The sequence below is a fragment of the Rissa tridactyla genome, chromosome Z (assembly GCF_028500815.1).
Source record: "Rissa tridactyla isolate bRisTri1 chromosome Z, bRisTri1.patW.cur.20221130, whole genome shotgun sequence".
Lineage (NCBI taxonomy): Eukaryota > Metazoa > Chordata > Aves > Charadriiformes > Laridae > Rissa > Rissa tridactyla.
This window is the reverse complement of record NC_071497.1, coordinates 88,130,042-88,150,141: the sequence shown is the minus strand read 5'-3', so window position 1 is coordinate 88,150,141 and position 20,100 is coordinate 88,130,042. Positions and strand designations below refer to the sequence as shown.

At 47.9% G+C, this 20,100-nt stretch overlaps 1 long non-coding RNA gene across 1 annotated transcript in view; it reads right to left on the bottom strand.

Annotated features, from left to right (window-relative positions):
* LOC128902736 (uncharacterized) overlaps positions 1 to 11,980 on the bottom strand; it is a 34,411-nt gene extending 22,431 nt beyond the window's left edge. Inside the window, exon 1 of the long non-coding RNA XR_008463873.1 lies at positions 11,931 to 11,980. This is a non-coding gene — a long non-coding RNA (uncharacterized LOC128902736). The remainder of the gene's footprint in view (positions 1 to 11,930) is intronic.
* Positions 11,981 to 20,100: the final 8,120 nt, after the last annotated feature.

Sequence of the window (20,100 nt, the reverse complement as noted above, 5' to 3'; positions counted from 1 at the left end):
CTACTGAACTTCTGCCAGAAGCCCTTTGTGGATGGGAGTGAGTAACAAAACAGAATCAGATTCTGTAAGAAAACTTTCTCCAAAACATATTCCTCTGTGAAATACGGTATTTACTGTAAATTGCTAGCAATTTAAAGTCATGTTGATAATCTCTCTTTGACTTTTTACTCAACAGCGCTACTTGAGTCCCAAAATACAAAAAGGAACAAAAAAGCATGGAAATACAAGTCACATATTTCCTGAACCTCCATAAAGCACCCTAATTAACACCTAAGTAGCTAGAAGAAAAACAAATTGTAAAAGGCAGCAAAAATCATCATAGTGGACATATGGATAGAAGTAGATGAAGGCTACGAGGAGATCTGAGACTATGGTAGACATCTTTAGGAAACCCAATGCAAAGTAGAAAAATATTATACCACAGAAACCAAACACAAGGCTCTAGAGCACATAGATGACTTTGGAAAAGGTTCTCGCAGAACAAGACGCGTTATCGCATAGATTAGAGAGGTCCTGAAGGAGCCAGAGAAACTAAACATATCTTGGGATGCGATGAGATCAACAGGGCATCGAGCAAAGTACGATTGTCCTCAGGGGACTGACTTCAGGCGCACCAAAAGCAAGAAAGAACAGGAAGACTGATGGCATTAACCGTTGCAAACTTGAGAAAGGATCGGAGGGGAAAAAAAGGGTGCAAGATGTGCTCCAGAGCTAAAATGACGTTCTGGCGCTTAAGGGATTGTCGTGGTTTTGTCCAGATTGGCCAATCAGAAAACCAGATAGCCCTTCCCCCCTCCCTCCTCACAGAGGAGAGGAAGAGTTAATGACACTTATGAGTGTAGAAGAACAGCTGTATGAGTAGTGTAGAAGAACAGCTGTCCTCTTTAGATGTCGGCCATTGAAGAAAAAGTGACCCAGAACCCCCTTTCCCCTTTCATCCCTCAACTTTTATACTGAGCGTGATGCAGATAGGATGGAATACTCTGTTGGTCAGTTTTGGGTCACCTGTCCCATCTGCTTCTTCCTGCAGGTGCGACCCCTCTACGCTTCTCCGCTTCTGAACCTCTAATGGGGCAAGCAGCGAAGCTAGCTGACCTTGGTTGTTATAGCAATAAGTCTAAGCAAGAACCTTTGTGCATACGGTTCCTTGGTATAATCAGGACTTATCACTCTGAGAGTAAACAGTTGCTGAACAATATGGTGTTAATTTCAGACTTTAGCCAGTTAGAAGAGACCCAGCTAAAAAGTAAAATTACAAATCGGAAAATTGGTTCTGTTTTACCTCAAACCAGGACAGGGATGTCTTACGATAGCTCAGCGATGGTAGCGGACGAGTCCCCGCCTGAGAGACCGAATAAGCCTCACAGATAACAAGACAGAACTCTGAAGGGAATTTTGACAAAGTACAGATGATGTCAGGGGACAGAATAAAGGCATCCTAAGCATCAAAGAAGAAGTTAAGGGCGCTCTGGAGAGCACAAAAAGAACAAAATCGAAAGGGAGCTGAAGTGCTGTGGAGTATAAGAAAGGACTCGGAAGACAAGGCTTTAAAAAGCGCAGGCGTTCTGAGGGGGTAGGGTAGGAAAAAAAGGCTCGGACATGCAGCAAGGCTTTAAGAGCCTCAGGAAGAGGTACGGACAAACTACAGACGAAGGAGTGAGAGCGGAACTCCATGGAGACGCCCTCGATGGTAGAGAGAAAGATGAAGGGGCGCCACGTAGCAAAGAAGCACGGGAGGCTCTGATGGAACAAGAGAGACAGAAAGGGAGATAAAATGCTATGAGGAGCTGTGGTGTTCCAGAAAGGTCTCGGGAGGCTTGGTGAGGGTGAAAAAAGGGGCATCGAGGGGTGCTGATAGACAAAAGAAGGCTGGGCGGAGGACTAGGAGGAACTCGGATGATCGTCTGAGGGGAGTACGCGTGTTCCCGGGTGGCTGGAGACGAAATACGGGAATCCTAGGTAGCACAGAGAAACAAATGAGTGCACTACATCTCAAAGACGGACCCACCTAAAATGCTACGAGATGCATGCCGGTCGCCGGGAAACTCCCGAGGGGCATCGTGACCGGGAGAAGAAAAGTCCCGACGGAGCCGGAGAGACAGAAAAGCGACAGGGAACGTGATGATTAAATCTGGAGGGGATCCAGACTGAGTAAACGTTGCCTCGGAGGCCAGGGAACTAATAGCTGCACGGCTCTAAGGAGGAGAGGACAGAAGAACAGCGTTGGGTGTTGAAGAACAGCCGAGAAGACCCTCCTGCCGAGCAGTGACATTCAGACTGGAAGCCCTTGCTTCCTAAACTCTGGTGAGGCCCCACCTCGAGTACTACCTTCAGTTTTAGCCCCTCACTACAAGAAGGGCAGTGAGGTGTTGGAGCATGTCCTGAGAAGGGCTACAAAGCTGGTGAGGGGGCCGGAGGGCAAACCTTAAGAGGAACGACTGAGGGAGCTGGGATTGTTTAGCCTGGAGAAGAGGAGGCTGAGGGGAGACCTTATCACCCTCTACAACTACCTGAAAGGAAGTTGTAGAGAGATGGGGGCTGACCTCTTCTCCCTGGTGACAAGTGATAGGATGAGAGGAAACGGGTTCAAGTTATGTCAGGGGAGGTTTAGATTGGGTATTAGGAAATATTTTTTCACTGAAAGGGTTATTAAACATTGGAATAGGCTGGCCAGGGAGGTGGTGGATTCACCATCCCTGGAGGTGTTTAAAAAAAGGGTAGGTATGGCACTTAGGGATATGGTTTAGAGGTGGTTTTGGTGAGGGTAGGTTAATGGTTGGACTTGATGATCTTCAAGGTTGCTTCCAACCTCAGCCATTCTATGATTCTATATTGCAGCCCAAGGCTCCACAGGTCTAGGTAGTTACGCTAAGCAAAACTTCGGTGTGTGACACTGTGTCACATATAGGGACTTGGGAAGTCTTCCGAGGGAAGGAGAGGGGTGCGCAAAGTCCGCGACAAAGCTGAATATGTGCTAAGGGTAACCCTGGAGGCATCTATAGCTGTTGTGACGTGATGAGAAGGGTCCTGAATGGGCCACAGGGACAGAAGAAGGTACAGGGACATGAGGAGGAAAGTGGAGGGGGGCGGTGGAACAGAGTGCAGATGTCCTCAGGAGGCCGGGGACCAAATGGAAGCATCCTAGATGGCACAGAGGGTGATAACAGGGCTCCGAGGCACAAACACAGCTGAGGACGGGTTTCTGAGAGAAAGAGCTCAGACGTAAAATTTTATAAGTCACAGGAATTAAGAAAATAAGAAAAAAAAAATTAAAGAATAGAAATGGCGAACTCAAAACACTTAGAAAGAAAATCAAAAAACAGAGGGCACGAAGGAAAGACAAGAAACAATTAAAAAGAAAGACAGCAAAGGAGGTAAGTGTAAACGGAAAATCTTAAAAGCGTCCGTGATTAAAGGAGCAAGGAAACGAATTACAGAATAACAATGGCAAACTAAATCGGAGACGTAGAAACAAAAATTAAAAAGCAACAGCGTTAAGGAAAGACAACAAATAATTTTAAAATGACAGCAAAGAGAACAAAAGTATACATAGCAAGAACACTGAAAGAGCGGTACCAGTAGAGTAAATAAAGAGAAAAATTACAAATTAGGGACGGCGACCAAAGACAGATGTAGAAAGACAATTTTAAATGCAACAGCAGGAAGGAAAGACAGGAAATGATTCAATGAAAAGATAAGCCATAAAGACAACAAACAAGACCAAAAAACCCCAAAACTTAAGAAGTGATGGGGATTGGGGAAACAAAACAAAATGATTAGGAAACACGGACGGCAAACTGCAACGGAGATGTAGAAAGAAAATTTTAAAAAGCCTCTGCATTAAAGAAATAAGAAAACATTTAAAAATATACCCAGTGCACCAGATAAAAATGGACAAAAAGAACCTTTTAAAAGCAAGACTGATGACAGAAAGAAAGGAAAAAAATTAAAAACATAGCAAGGGCAAAATAAATAAAAAAGTGTAAACGGAACGGAGTACCAGACCAATACAGAAGAAACCAAAATTGGTACTGGCAGCTTCATAAAAGTAGACACAGAATTTTTAAAGCGAGGGGGTAAGAGAAAGACAAGAAAAATAACAAGGCGAGGATGGCAAACTGGATAAAAGTTGAGAGAAAGAAAATTTAAAAAACAAACAGATTAAGAAAACAGGGAGCAAAAAAAAAAGGGTCAACAAACTGAATAAAGACAGACAATGAAACAAAATTGGAAAAGTAACTAAGTAGAGGACAGGCAAGAAGCATTAAAAAACACAGACAGGGATCTGGGTAAATGGAGACACAGAAAGAAGATTTGGAAAGCAACGGGGTACTGGCCATACAGGCAGGCAGCCATTTAAATAGCAGGAGATGGAGTCGGACCGACAGCCACAGAGAAAGGACACTGGAAGAGGGATGCGGGGTGGAGCAGAGGGAGTCACTAGAAATAGAGACAGGTTGCTGGGTAGGGGGAGACCTACAAATGCAATTTTCACAAGCAACAGCGAAGAAGGCAGTGGGGGAAGAATAAAATAATAGAGCATGGGGAGCTGGGAAGGCAGAGGCACAGAAAGGAAACGGAGAAGGGGAGAAAGAACATGCTGGCATTAAGCAGAAGAGCAAAAAGCTTTTGGGGAGCCAGAAGCCGGGACAAGCAAGGCGGCAGGCAGAGATCAGAAGAGGCATGGCAGGGAAAGGCCTGGACATGCACAAGAGGGCACACGACTCACCGCAGCTCCTGGCACGTGTGGGAGACCTTCGCTGCTCACAGGCTTCTCTCTCTGCCCCTTCGTCCTCCGTGGTGCAGGCGACCTGACGACCCTTGCCCACCTAGGAGCGGGCAGGGGGTGCCTCGACGCTCTTGTCCCATGAGGCTCACACACGCAGCCGACGAAGGCAGCGAGCTCCCGGCGCTCTGTGCTGGTGGTGCCCTCCGTCAGGGATGGCTGGGAGGGATCCTTCCTCGCTGCGGGGACCGTCCGTTCCTGGCTGGAGGCACCTGCCTGTCGGAACCCCCTTCGTTTGACTCCTCAGCCAGCGCTGGCAGGCAGCTGTGCCCAGGCAGCCCCCTTGGAAGCTAGAGGCCCTTGGCAAAGCAGACCCATCCCCAGGGCAGCCTTTCTTTTTAAGCCCTTGGCCCAGCCCATGCTCACCTCATGGGTCCCACCTGGGCTGCCTCAGCCCCAGCTGGAGCCCACTGGAAACAGGGGCCATTGCCAAAGCCCCACAGCACATCACCCCCTCCCCTGAGCCCCTCCCAGCAAGCCAGCCAGCTCTGCACCCTGGGGGCAGCAAAGGCAGCCAGGTGCACAGAGGAGGCAGGAAGTGTTTCTTCCTTCATGTGCCCAAGAAATCCCGGCAGCGAGTTGGCTACGAGGCTCAGTGCCCAAAGGCAACAGGACAGCGGGAGAAAAGGGAAGGAAAAAGCAGGAGGAAGAACAGAGGGACATAGGGAAGGGGGGTGCGACAGGAAGGCAGGAAAGGGGATGCTGCCAACAAGAGCTGAGAGAGGAGAAGGGAGACACTGTGCAAAAAAGCCCAGGGACAGAGAGATGGAAGGACAAAGAAGAGAGACGGGGAGCAGGAGAGAGAGGCGGAAGGGACCAGCAGGACAAGACGACAGAGACGAGACAAAGGAGCGGGGGAAATGTAAAATCATGAAGAAATAAAAAAGAGAAACAGGGACCCCGACAGAAGTACACATTGAAAGAAAACTTCGAAAAACAACAGGGCACAAGAAACATAAGCAAAAACTAACAGAGAGATGTAGAAAAAAAACATGAAAAAAGTGACAGGGTGCAGGACAGAGAGGGAAGAACAGGGAATTATAGACAGGGAAATGGTTAGAAGGAGATGCAGACACAAAATTTTGAAAGGTGCAGGATACAAGAATCATACCCAAGACTGCACAGAAAGAGAGGGAGGAAGACTATTATGAAAAGCGACAGGGTACAAGAAACGTGGGAAAGAAATTAAAACTTATTTGGGGAGACAGATAGAGGGAAAGGTAGCAAGAATAATTGAAAACTAACTGGGATCAAGAAACATAAGAATTAGAAAGAAAGAGATGGAAAGTAAGAAATTAAGTTTCAAAAGAGATCGGGTACAAGAAACTTAGTCAAGCGTGAAAAGACAAGGCCAGGGAGCGTAGTAGAAGTCATCTGTGGTGGATTGACCTCGGCTGGCCCCTGGGTACCCACCCAGCCACTCTGTCTCTGCCCTTCCTCAACGAGACAAGGGGAGAAATTAACATCAAAAAGCCTGTACGTTGAGCAACAGACTCAGTTTGGGGAAATCCATTTAATTTATTGCCAATCGCATAATGAGAAACAAAAACGAATTTAAAAAACACCTTCCCACCACCCCTCTCTTTTTGTCTGGGATCATCTTCACTGATGAACTTCTCTACATCGTAACCCCGGACAACGCAGGGTGACAGGGAGTCAGGGCTGTGGTCGGTTCATCTCGCATTGTCTCTGCCGCTCCCTCCTCCTCGCCCTCTTTTTTCTGCTCCAACAGCGGGGCCTCCAGGGGTTGCAGGGGACTCTCTGCTCCGCTCCTGGCCAGTGTTGCTGACCACAGTGGTGTTTGACCAGCGGAAGGTCCCTCTCTGAGCTGGCTGTGCCCAACGTGGGGGGAGCTTCTGGTGTCTTCTCACAGAACCCACCCCTGCAGCCCCTGCCCCCGCAAAGACCTTGTCACGTAAACCCAATACAACAGCCATCTGCTCCAGGGCAGAGAAGCGGGGGCGGCAGGGAACAGGCAAAGGGAGCCACAGGGGAAAGAAAACAACCATGGGCTACAGACCAGACAGAAGAAAGCGAGAGGGAGCCAGACAGAGAGAGAACCATGAAGACAAAAATTGGCTATGGGACAGATCTTTCAATATGATAACATCGTTTCTATAATATAGCAGATGGAGGTTTTTATTTTGAACTCCTTTTTATATACATAAACTCATGTTTAACAATAGGTATAAAAATGAGAAAGTCCTTTATTTCAATGCCTCATGCCCATATATACAGGTTTTATTCTATTTTTAAACACACATTCCCCCCATGAATTTTCAGGCATTTTTGGACTGTGAACTGCCTCTTTTGGGGGGAACCCCATGTGACACTCCACACCCCCCGAAAAGGTCTTCTCTTGACTTAGAAATACCAGCTGGAGTACAATTACAGCCTGACATCAAAAAAAAAAATACACAAACATCACACCCCACACAAAGCAGCCTTAACATCTTGGAGAGGCAGTCTGCTTCACTACTGCTGAACAGCATGTCCCACATAGCTCTGCTCATCCCAAAAAAAAACCCCTTAATTAAAGAGCTGCCCACACCACCTGCTGATGGCTACTTGATGGGAGTTGACTGTACCACCTTTGCCTCAGCAGTATCATTAGATCAACGTATTACCCATAGACTCTTGCTGCTCTTCCCCCTACCCCTGACTCTACAGCCCCAGGCAGCGCAGCTCCACGCCAAACACACCCACGTGCAGCCCAACACCACACAGCACTAGAGACAACGTGACTCCGAGACGAGAGAAAACTCTCCACAAGAAGAATGACTTTCAGACAAGAGACGCTGTCGGGCAAGAAGACCGACAGGGCCGCAGCGCTGACGCGACCAGGCTCTACGGCCAAGCCATAAAAGAGTCAAATGTAACGGACCATTCCAAGAAGTTCCTGTCAAAACAGAGATGACGTATGTGCAGGAAGCATGGCTTCAAGACCTGAGAACGTAAGGATGCAGGGAAGAAATCCCAGTGCGTAACAGTAGGTGGCTAGAACTGCTAGGGCTCAGAGAAGACAGCTGCTCAGGCAGCTGGCAACGACGCTGCAGAAGAGGACCGTCTGGAGACTTCTGAGAGGCAAGTCCGATCAGCGCTTTAAAATTGTTCGGCAGGACAAGAAGCGCCCAGTGGGCGCTCTGCCAATTAGCCAAAAAAAAAAAAAAAAAAACAAACACCAACCAAAACACCAGCACAAAAACAAGACCACAAAACCACAAACATGACACACCACACAAAGTGATTCTCAAACTGAAAAGATGTATGCGCAGGAATCCTGGCTTCAAGACCTAAGATCTTAAGAATGCAGGGAAGAAGTCCCAGTCACTGAAAATGGATGCCTAGAGAACAGAGCGCACTTAGAAACACACACGCAGGGACTCAAGAAAGGTAGAAGTGCACGTGACAGCGCTTCAGCAGATTGCACGGCCACGTACCCCGGGTTATTTACTGCCTAGGGGCCAGGGTCAGGCGAGCTGTCAGGGAGACCCTCCCCTTGAGTCACGAGGCTCGGAAAGGACCCCCTTGCTTTCTAAACTCCTTCTCCGAGAGGAGTCTAGGTGCGGCTGGATCCCATCCTTGCCCCGGCCTTGGGCAACCCTTTCCCTCTAAAGGATCGTATCTGCGCCATCAACCCGTTCTATCACTCAGCTATGATTGCAAAGCTCTGCATGCTATTAGTCACTTACCCAGATTCTGCTGCGGCAAGGCGTCTCTCAACCTCGAGGAGCAGAACCTTACGTGAGCGTCCCCGCTCAAGCGCAGCAGGTGGCGAACAGGCCGCTGCCGGGCAGGAAGGCTCCAAGGGCTCTTGTCCTGTCCACTATTTGTAGAGGAAGCTAATTGACTTGTAGTCAGATCAGCCTGGGAAAAAAATAGTTCAGTCCTCACTCCAGACGGTGTGTTGACTCTGTTGCCTGCGGGGAGGAGAGAAAAGGGGGTTGGGGGGGGTGAGGGGGTGGGAAACGGCGGGGAGGAGGCCACCGCACCACCACACCGGTCAAACAAAGAACGACCAATTCAAGAATTCACAACACAGAGCAGTACAATCCCAGACAGCCTAAAACAACAGTCGAAACAATGACAGACCAATACAATGCAAGACATAACACAACACGGGGCAGCACGAGGCAATACGCAGCCAAATTAAGAACAACCCATCAACACACCCACGATACAGCGCAGTCCTCCGACAGAATGTTTCAAGTGACCGTCAAAACAACGATGGGGCAATGCAATGCAATGCCTAACAGTACAGGACGCTACGATGGAACACACAACCCAAGAACTCATTCAGAAACTCACAATACAGTGCAGTCCAATCCCAGACAAGCTCAAATAACAAGCAAGACAACGTCAGGGCAATACAAGGCAAGACAAAGTGACACAGGGCAGTACAACGCCATACACCATCAAATAAAGAACAGCCAAGGAAAGAATTCACAGTACAGTGCCATACAATGCCAGACTCTCTCTCAGATGGCAGTCGAGACAACGACAGAGCGACACAACGCAAGGCGTAACACGATATGGGGCACTACAAGACACTGCACGGTCAAAGAAACAACAACCTATTAAAGAAGTCACACTACAGTGCAGTCCTAGGACAGAACGTCTATAAAATGACCGTCTAGACAATGACAGGGCAATACAACGCAAGACAAAACACAATACAGGGCACTACAAGGCAAAACACACTCACATCAACAACCACCCCTTAAAAAAATACCACAAAACACACTGCAGCACCCTGCCACAATATATCATGTGGCACTCAGGACAATTACATGGCAATACAATGCCAAACATAACACAGCACAGGGCAGTACAATGCAAAACAGAATGAAAGAAAGAACAACCTGACAAAACCCCAACACACAGGGCAGTACCATCCCACAGGGCATCAGGTGGCGGTCGAGACAGTTACAGGACAACAGAATCCGAGACGTAACTTTACACAGCGCAGTACAGTGCAATAGTCAGTCAAATAAATAACCCACGAAGGGACCCACAATACTGTGCCTTCCAACGCCAACAGATGTCAGACAGCAGGCAAGATACCGACAGAGCAATACAACGCACAACGTAAGACAACAGAGGACGGTCTAATGCTCAGACGCATCAGATGGCAGTCAAAACAATGACGCGGCAATACAATTCGAGACCCAACACAAAGGCAGTAGCACGGCAATACACGGTGGTCAAAGAAAGAGCACCGGATAAAACCCCCACGATACAGATGGCTACTATCCCAGAGCGTCCACAATGACAGTGAGGAGAACGACGGCGCAATGCAACGCAAGACAGAACACCATACAGGGCACTACAAGGCAATACGCAGCCAAATAAAGAACAAATGTTTAAAAAACCCGCAATACCAAGCGGCACGTACCAGAACGGATCAGACGGTCGTCAGGGCGATTACAGGGCAATACAATGCAAGACAAAACACAACAAGGGGCAGGAAGAGGCAAGAGGTAGTCAAATAATGAACCGCCGATCGAAAACGCACAGACGAGTACACTGCAATCCCGGTCGCAGATGGCACTCGATAAAATGACTGAGCAATAGAATCCAAGACATACCATTATAGGGGGCGGTAGAACGCAATCTGCAGTCAAACAGGGAACAACCCATTACAAAACTGACGAGACTGCGCGCTATAATGAGAGAACATATCAGATATCAATCAAGACGGTTCCAGAGCAATATAAAATGCAAAACCTAACAGTATACCGGGCACTACAATCTGATACACGGTGAAATACAAAGAAAACGATTCTAGAACTGCATACAAAACTGACGAGACAGAACACTGCAATGAGAGACCATATCAGATATCAATCGAGACGGGTCCAGAGCAATATAAAATGCAAGACCTAACAGTATACCGGCCACTACAATCCGATACATGGTGAAATAAAAAGAAAACGAGTCCAGAACTGCATGGTCTTGAGAATTTTTTAACACAATGGCTGAAATGACAATCCAAACAATGACATGACAATCCAACACCAGACATTGCACTATACGGGTCAGCACAAGCCAATACCCGCTCAAATAAACAGCAAACAGTTGAACCGCCGATCGCAAACCCACGTACGAGTGCGCTACAATCCCGGTCGCAGGCGGCACTCGATAAAATGACTGAGCAACAGAATCCAAGACATAACATTATAGGGGGCGGTAGAATGCAATCTGCAGTCAAACAGAGAACAACCCATTACAAAACGGACGAGACAGCGCGCTACAATGAGAGGACATATCAGACGTGTTACCACGCTGCACCGCCCCAGACTGCAGACGAGAAAACTACAGAGCGATCCAAGAGTCGCTGAGTTTCCTCTTCACCATCCGCAAAAATAAACAAGGGAACTCCAATTTCCACAAAACGGTGCCATCAGGCACCATCGCATCCGTCAACTCTAACTCGTACTGCAATATCCCCCACATCAGATGCACTGTACCTTTCCGCTCACCTGCTCCACACAGATTCCAGATTCAGACTTTGCAGCGCTCTCCGGTTCTGGCACATAAGACACCTAGACACACAATATTATTGTTGAGCTTACGGGAAGCCACCACCCCCACTCGCTACCTCTCTATTACCCAGCACACCTCCAACGCTCGTCCGGCTCCAGAGGCGCGCAACCCTGCAAAACCAAAGACAAACACTCCACTGATCTGCAACGTAGTACTTTGCTATTAGACACCAACAGGTTCACAAGCGCCTCACTTGCTGGGACTACTGAGTGGGCGTGCAGCATCGTCCCTCTGACCCTGCGTGTCACGCCAACCAAAGAAACGCGTGCTGAGATACCGCCCAAAACCCTAACACGTGCGGACCCATTCCCATCTCCCGCTCCCTCGCCTCGCCCGCCCGTCCTCCCCTGAGGCATGCAACCTGAAGGCTCGCAAAGTGCCTGTAAAACCCAACCAACACGGGTTGCTTCAAACATGAAAGTTGCTCCCTCTGAGGAAGATGTGATACTTCAGCCCACCCGCCGCTGCTGACCTTGACTGACTCATCCCCGTCCCCACATCCCATGTCATGCATCGCTTCAAAACTTCAAATCGGAAAGAACCAATACATACAGTACTCAAAGCCCCATCTTCTCTCTAACACCATGTGCTGACCCACCTTCTTACGTTGCTCCCCTATCCTACGCTGCCCCGCCAAGCTTGTCCCGCTGCATCTGCAAGAACATCAGAGAAATCACCCTGAGGCAGAGAGCAATAAGGTCGTAATAACAAAGTCTTGCACCTTTTTCCAAATACATCTAAGGTCCAAATACAACCTTACACGAAGAAAATGACAAAAAACAAATCCCCACAAAAAGCAGCCATACCCTCTTCCACAGGAACTCTTCTTCACTACTGCTGTATTGCCTTTCCAACATGCCTCTGCTCTTCCCAAACAAGAAAAATGCAAGAGCTGTCCACACCACCTCCTGATGGCTACCCTGAGATGACTCTAACACCTTTGCCCCGATCTACAGAGATTCATATAATACATAGAGACTCTCCACACGATTCCGCCCACCCTGGATGCTACACACCCGGGCAGGGCAGCCCCGAGCCAAACACTCACGGTTGCAGACAGACGCTACACAGAACGCTACGGATGATGCGCCTCAAAGACGAGAGAAAACTCTCATCAGGAAAGATGACAACGGGACCAAAGTCACCATCGTGCAAGAAAATCTGGGGGATCGTGATGATGTCGACGTGAAGACGCTCTACGGAAGCCCCCGAAACAAAGTGTAGAACGTGGCGGTCCATAATAAGAAGGGACTGTCGAGCCCAACAAGACGGACACGCAGGAAGCCTGCCTTCAAGACTAAGAACGCAGTAACGCAGGGAAGAAGTCCTCGTCCTGGAAGCGGGCCGTGCGGAAACTTCCGAGACGCAAGACCAATGCACGCATTAAGTTTCTAACGCAAGAACGGCGGCAGCCGAGTGGTGCTACGCCCACAGGTCCGAGCATTTGAGACCCTAAGGATGACACCCGATGCCCCACAACGGGCTCCTGGACCTTAAAGATGATCTCGAGAGCCAGGAAAGGGCTAAGATGCAAAACACAGACCACGTGAACGACACGACAACACGCACAGGCTGGAACTGCCCTGCCCGGGACGCGCTAACATCGTGCCGAACAGTAAGCAACATCCTTGACCTGCCCAAAGGAGGCTGTGCCCCAGGACAGCCCTCCTCACTACGCTAACATCAAAGACCCCATTTGGCAATTGTCCACCTCCGCCCCTCTCCAGTGCCTGACTCTCAACTTAGCTTTCGGAGGGCCGGGCATCTGAATCCTTCCTCGATGCAGTCCACAGAAACCAGCCATCCAATACAGTCCTGCTGTCACCAGGTCCCTCCTCTTCCCTCTGCAAAAGGAAAAGAAAAAAATAATGCCAAAAGCAGCCACAGCACCAGCCATAAGCATCCTCAGAGGAGATACCAACCTCTCCCACAACACCCTCAGCCTCACCAACACCGTAGCGTTCCGCTCGCCTGCTCCGTGATCATTCCAGAGTTGCAGGCTGCTGTGACAGTTATTCACAGCACCTAAGAGACCAAGAAGCACAACATTAGCACTGCACTTCTGCCAAACCACCAGTCCCGTGCTCCTCCTCGATACTATCCGGCTCACCTCAAATGCCAGAGCCTAGAACAGACCAGGCTCTGTCGACACCCAAACCCAACTGCAAAACCTGTCCGAGAGACTCGTGAACTCGCCTCCCTTTCCTAACCATCCCTCAGTGCCAAAACTTGAGAAAGCCCCTCTCTTCTCCCTCAGCCATCAGGGAAGGAGCCCCACTTCTTCCCCACAGCTCCCACCCTCTATTTGCCAGCCCGACCCCCCGGCGTCGGCTGCTCCTCGGAAGCTGCTCTTCCGAGGCCCGCCTTCGCCAGGCACCTCCTATCTCCCATCCTCCCACAGACTCTGGGCCCTGCTAAAGACACACAGAGTCAGCAAAGTCCTGACCCGACCTACACCGGGGGCCTGCCGCCAGCAAAACCGCAAAAAAAGCAAAAAAGCAAAAAAGCAAAAAAGCAAAAAAGCAAAAAAGCAAAAAAGCAAAAAAGCAAAAAAGCAAAAAAGCAAAAAAGCAAAAAAGCAAAAAAGCAAAAAAGCAAAAAAGCAAAAAAGCAAAAAAGCAAAAAAGCAAAAAAGCAAAAAAGCAAAAAAGCAAAAAAGCAAAAAAGCAAAAAAGCAAAAAAGCCCGTGTTCATGTGACAAGCGCGTGTCTCTTCTCCGATTGAATTGTTCAGCCCTTACATGTCCTCTTCGATGACTGGAGTTTTGATGCAAGTGCTTTGACCTTCTCACTCGCTTTTCTGATCTCTCTGTCCCATCTCACAGCTGTATCTCAGCCTTCTGCTGACGCAGGAGAGAAAGGTCCCTTTCTTCATTTCCAAGAATTAGAGTTCCCTTTCCTTTGATCGTAACGGTCACTCAAATTTGTAACGTTAAGCATACGCTCTTCATCAATATTACTTATACAATTTCGTTGTGCTAGTTAAGTTCCAATATATCAAATTCAAACGCAACTACTATCCGCCCTTCTTGGACTAAGGAGGAGCTCAGCCAAAGTCTGCTATGCTGCTAGGTTACATCTTGCAGCCCAAGGCACCGCAGGTCTAAGCAAAACTTCGGGGTGTGACACTGTGTCACATATAGGGACTTGGGAAGTCTTCCGAGGGAAGGAGAGGGGTGCGCAAAGTCCGCGACAAAGCTGAATATGTGCTAAGGGTAACCTCGGAGGCATCTATAGCTGTTGTGACGTGATGAGAAGGGTCCTGAATGGGCCACAGGGACAGAAGAAGGTACAGGGACATGAGGAGGAAAGTGGAGGGGGGCGGTGGAACAGAGTGCAGATGTCCTCAGGAGGCCGGGGACCAAATGGAAGCATCCTAGATGGCACAGAGGGTGATAACAGGGCTCCGAGGCACAAACACAGCTGAGGACGGGTTTCTGAGAGAAAGAGCTCAGACGTAAAATTTTATAAGTCACAGGAATTAAGAAAATAAGAAAAAAAAAATTAAAGAATAGAAATGGCGAACTCAAAACACTTAGAAAGAAAATCAAAAAACAGAGGGCACGAAGGAAAGACAAGAAACAATTAAAAAGAAAGACAGCAAAGGAGGTAAGTGTAAACGGAAAATCTTAAAAGCGTCCGTGATTAAAGGAGCAAGGAAACGAATTACAGAATAACAATGGCAAACTAAATCGGAGACGTAGAAACAAAAATTAAAAAGCAACAGCGTTAAGGAAAGACAACAAATAATTTTAAAATGACAGCAAAGAGAACAAAAGTATACATAGCAAGAACACTGAAAGAGCGGTAGCCGGTAGAGTAAATAAAGAGAAAAATTACAAATTAGGGACGGCGACCAAAGACAGATGTAGATAGACGACTTTAAATGCAACAGCAGGAAGGAAAGACAGGAAATGATTCAATGAAAAGATAAGCCATAAAGACAACAAACAAGACCAAAAAACCCCAAAACTTAAGAAGTGATGGGGATTGGGGAAACAAAACAAAATGATTAGGAAACACGGACGGCAAACTGCAACGGAGATGTAGAAAGAAAATTTTAAAAAGCCTCTGCATTAAAGAAATAAGAAAACATTTAAAAATATACCCAGTGCACCAGATAAAAATGGACAAAAAGAACCTTTTAAAAGCAAGACTGATGACAGAAAGAAAGGAAAAAAATTAAAAACATAGCAAGGGCAAAATAAATAAAAAAGTGTAAACGGAACGGAGTACCAGACCAATACAGAAGAAACCAAAATTGGTACTGGCAGCTTCATAAAAGTAGACACAGAGTTTTTAAAGCGAGGGGGTAAGAGAAAGACAAGAAAAATAACAAGGCGAGGATGGCAAACTGGATAAAAGTTGAGAGAAAGAAAATTTAAAAAACAAACAGATTAAGAAAACAGGGAGCAAAAAAAAAAGGGTCAACAAACTGAATAAAGACAGACAATGAAACAAAATTGGAAAAGTAACTAAGTAGAGGACAGGCAAGAAGCATTAAAAAACACAGACAGGGATCTGGGTAAATGGAGACACAGAAAGAAGATTTGGAAAGCAACGGGGTACTGGCCATACAGGCAGGCAGCCATTTAAATAGCAGGAGATGGAGTCGGACCGACAGCCACAGAGAAAGGACACTGGAAGAGGGATGCGGGGTGGAGCAGAGGGAGTCACTAGAAATAGAGACAGGTTGCTGGGTAGGGGGAGACCTACAAATGCAATTTTCACAAGCAACAGCGAAGAAGGCAGTGGGGGAAGAATAAAATAATAGAGCATGGGGAGCTGGGAAGGCAGAGGCACAGAAAGGAAACGGAGAAGGGGAGAAAGAACATGCTGGCATTAAGCAGAAGAGCAAAAAGCTTTTGGGGAGCCAGAAGCCGGGACAAGCAAGGTGGCAGGCAGAGATCAGAAGAGGCATGGCAGGGAAAGGCCTGGACATGCACAAGAGGGCACACGACTCACCGCAGCTCCTGGCACGTGTGGGAGACCTTCGCTGCTCACAGGCTTCTCTCTCTGCCCCTTCGTCCTCCGTGGTGCAGGCGACCTGACGACCCTTGCCCACCTAGGAGCGGGCAGGGGGTGCCTCGACGCTCTTGTCCCATGAGGCTCACACACGCAGCCGACGAAGGCAGCGAGCTCCCGGCGCTCTGTGCTGGTGGTGCCCTCCGTCAGGGATGGCTGGGAGGGATCCTTCCTCGCTGCGGGGACCGTCCGTTCCTGGCTGGAGGCACCTGCCTGTCGGAACCCCCTTCGTTTGACTCCTCAGCCAGCGCTGGCAGGCAGCTGTGCCCAGGCAGCCCCCTTGGAAGCTAGAGGCCCTTGGCAAAGCAGACCCATCCCCAGGGCAGCCTTTCTTTTTAAGCCCTTGGCCCAGCCCATGCTCACCTCATGGGTCCCACCTGGGCTGCCTCAGCCCCAGCTGGAGCCCACTGGAAACAGGGGCCATTGCCAAAGCCCCACAGCACATCACCCCCTCCCCTGAGCCTCTCCCCGACCACCAGCTCTGCATCTTCTTCCTAGATGCTCTCCCTTCACTTTTAGGGGGAACCCCATGTGACACGCACCGCCCGCCCCACAACAAGGTCTTCTTTTGACTTAGAAATACCGTGCAGAGTAACACTACAACCTGCCGTTAAAAAAAAAAAAAAAACAAAAAAAACAAAAAGAACAACAACCCCCCCCCCCACAAAACCAGAAACATGGCAGGCCACAAAAAATGACTCTCAACCTGAGAAGATGTATGCGCTAGGAAGTCTGGCCTCAAGACCTAAGATCTTAAGGATGCAGGGAAGAAGTCCCAGTCACTGAAAATGGATGCCTAGAGAACAGAGCGCCTTTTAGAAACACAAAAGTGATTCAACAAAGGTAGCAGGAGCGCACAGGATGGCACCTCACTAGACTCCACGGCCACGTACCCCGGGTTATTTACTGCCTAGGGCCAAGGGTCAGACGAGCTGTCAGGGAGACCCTCCCCTTGAGTCAGGAGGCTCGGAAAGGACAATAGAGGACGGTCTAATGCTAAGACACATCAGATGGCAGTCAAAGCAATGACGCGGCAATACAATTTGAGACCCAACACAAAGGGGGTAACACGGCAATACACGGTGGTCAAAGAAAGAGCACCCGGTAAAACCCCCACGATACAGATGGCTACTATCCCAGAGTGTCTACAATGACAGTGAAGAGAACGACGGGGCAATGCAACGCAAGACAGAACACCATACAGGGCACTACAAGGCAATACGCAGCCAAATAAAGAACAAACGTTTAAAAAAACCGCAAGACCGAGCGGCACGTACCGGAACGGATCAGACGGTCGTCAGGGCGATTACAGGGCAATACCAATACAATGCAAGACAAAACACAACACAGGGCAGGACGAGACAAGAGGTAGTCAACTAATGAACCGCCGATCGAAAACCCACAGACGAGTGCGCTGCAATCCCAGTCGCAGATGGCACTCGATAAAGTGACTGAGCAACAGAATCCAAGACAACATTATAGGGGGCGGTAGAATGCAATATGCAGTCAGAGAACAACCCATTACAAAACTGATGAGACAGTGCACTACAATGAGAGAAAATATCAGATATCAATCAAGACGGGTCCAGAGCAATACAATGCAAGACCTAACAGTATACCGGGCACTACAATCTGATACACGGTGAAATACAAAGAAAACATTTCCAGAACTGCACGGTCTCGAGAATTTTGTAACACAATGGCTGAAATGACAATCCAAACAATGACGGGGTAATCCAACACCAGACATAGCACTATACGGGCTCAGCACAAGCCAATACCCGCTCAAATAAACAGCAAACAGTTCTAGGACTGCACGGGATTGGGAATTGTTTAACGAATAGACAGTTCAATAAGCAACAGCCAATTGTCGCACTGCAGTGGACTGTGAAAGTTTTCAACACAAAGTCTGAAGTCACAAACCTGACAATGACAGGACAATACAATGCGGGACAGCGTAACGGCGTACATGGCAGTACAATGCAATACACCGTCAAATAAAAAACAGCTGATGAAGGAAGCGACAAGACGGTGGCCTACAACGGCAGAAAAGATCAGATGACAGTCAAGACAACAACAGAGCCATACAACCAAGACGTGACACCACACGGGGCCGGACAAGGCAATATGCAGTTGTGGCGGGCAGAGCGATTCACTTCACTCCTAAGAGAGAAGGGGAGAAACATTTAGAAACACACACACACAGGGATTCAACAAAGGTAGCAGTGCACGTGACAGCGCTTGCAGCTACATCTATTGCATCAATGATGTGTCCAGGTAAGCAATTAAATTATTTTTTTTTACGGGACGTAGATAGAAAAAAAATAAATATCAGACTAATCTCTATAGCAAAGTAGTTCATTCAATGCAATGATAACATTATCATTTCAATTTAGGTACTTAAGCGTCCTTCAAAAAGGAAAAAATACAATCCCAAACACGATATATTATTATGGGGTCATTCCTTATTTCTAGCGAGACCGCGTGCACTACTGAACTTCTGCCAGAAGCCCTTTGTGGATGGGAGTGAGTAACAAAACAGAATCAGATTCTGTAAGAAAACTTTCTCCAAAACATATTCCTCTGTGAAATACGGTATTTACTGTAAATTGCTGGCAATTTAAAGTCATGTTGATAATCTCTCTTTGACTTTTTACTCAACAGCGCTCCTTGAGTCCCAAAATACAAAAAGGAACAAAAAAGCATGGAAATACAAGTCACGTATTTCCTGAACCTCCATAAAGTACCCTAATTAACATCTAAGTAGCTAGAAGAAAAACAAATTGTAAAAGGCAGCAAAAATCATCATAGTGGACATATGGATAGAAGTAGATGAAGGCTAAGAGGAGATTTGAGACTATGGTAGACATCTTTAGGAAACCCGATACAAAGTAGAAAAATATTATACCACAGAAACCAAACACAAGGCTCTAGAGCACATAGATGACTTTGGAAAAGGTTCTCGCAGAACAAGACGCGTTATCGCATAGATTAGAGAGGTCCTGAAGGAGCCAGAGAAACTAAACATATCTTGGGATGCGATGAGATCAACAGGGCATCGAGCAAAGTACGATTGTCCTCAGGGGACCGACTTCAGGCGCACCAAAAGCAAGAAAGAACAGGAAGACTGATGGCATTAACCGTTGCAAACTTGGGAAAGGTTCTGAAGGGAAAGAAGGGGTGCAAAGTGCGCTCCAGAGCTAAAATGAGGTTCTGGCGCTTAAGGGATATCTTGCGAGAGCTCGGCGATGGTAGCGGACGAGTCCCCGCCTGAGAGACCGAATAAGCCTCACAGATAACAAGACAGAACTCTGAAGGGAATTTTGACAAAGTACAGATGACGTCAGGGGACAGAATAAAGGCATCCTAAGCATCAAAGAAGAAGTTAAGGGCGCTCTGGAGAGCACAAAAAGAACAAAATCGAAAGGGAGCTGAAGTGCTGTGGAGTATAAGAAAGGACTCGGAAGACAAGGCTTTAAAAAGCGCAGGCGTTCTGAGGGGGTAGGGTAGGAAAAAAAGGCTCGGACACGCAGCAAGGCTTTAGGAGCCTCAGGAAGAGGTACGGACAAACTACAGACGAAGGAGTGAGAGCGGAACTCCATGGAGACGCCCTCGATGGTAGAGAGAAAGATGAAGGGGTGCCACGTAGCAAAGAAGCACGGGAGGCTCTGATGGAACAAGAGAGACAGAAAGGGAGATAAAATGCTATGAGGAGCTGTGGTGTTCCAGAAAGGTCTCGGGAGG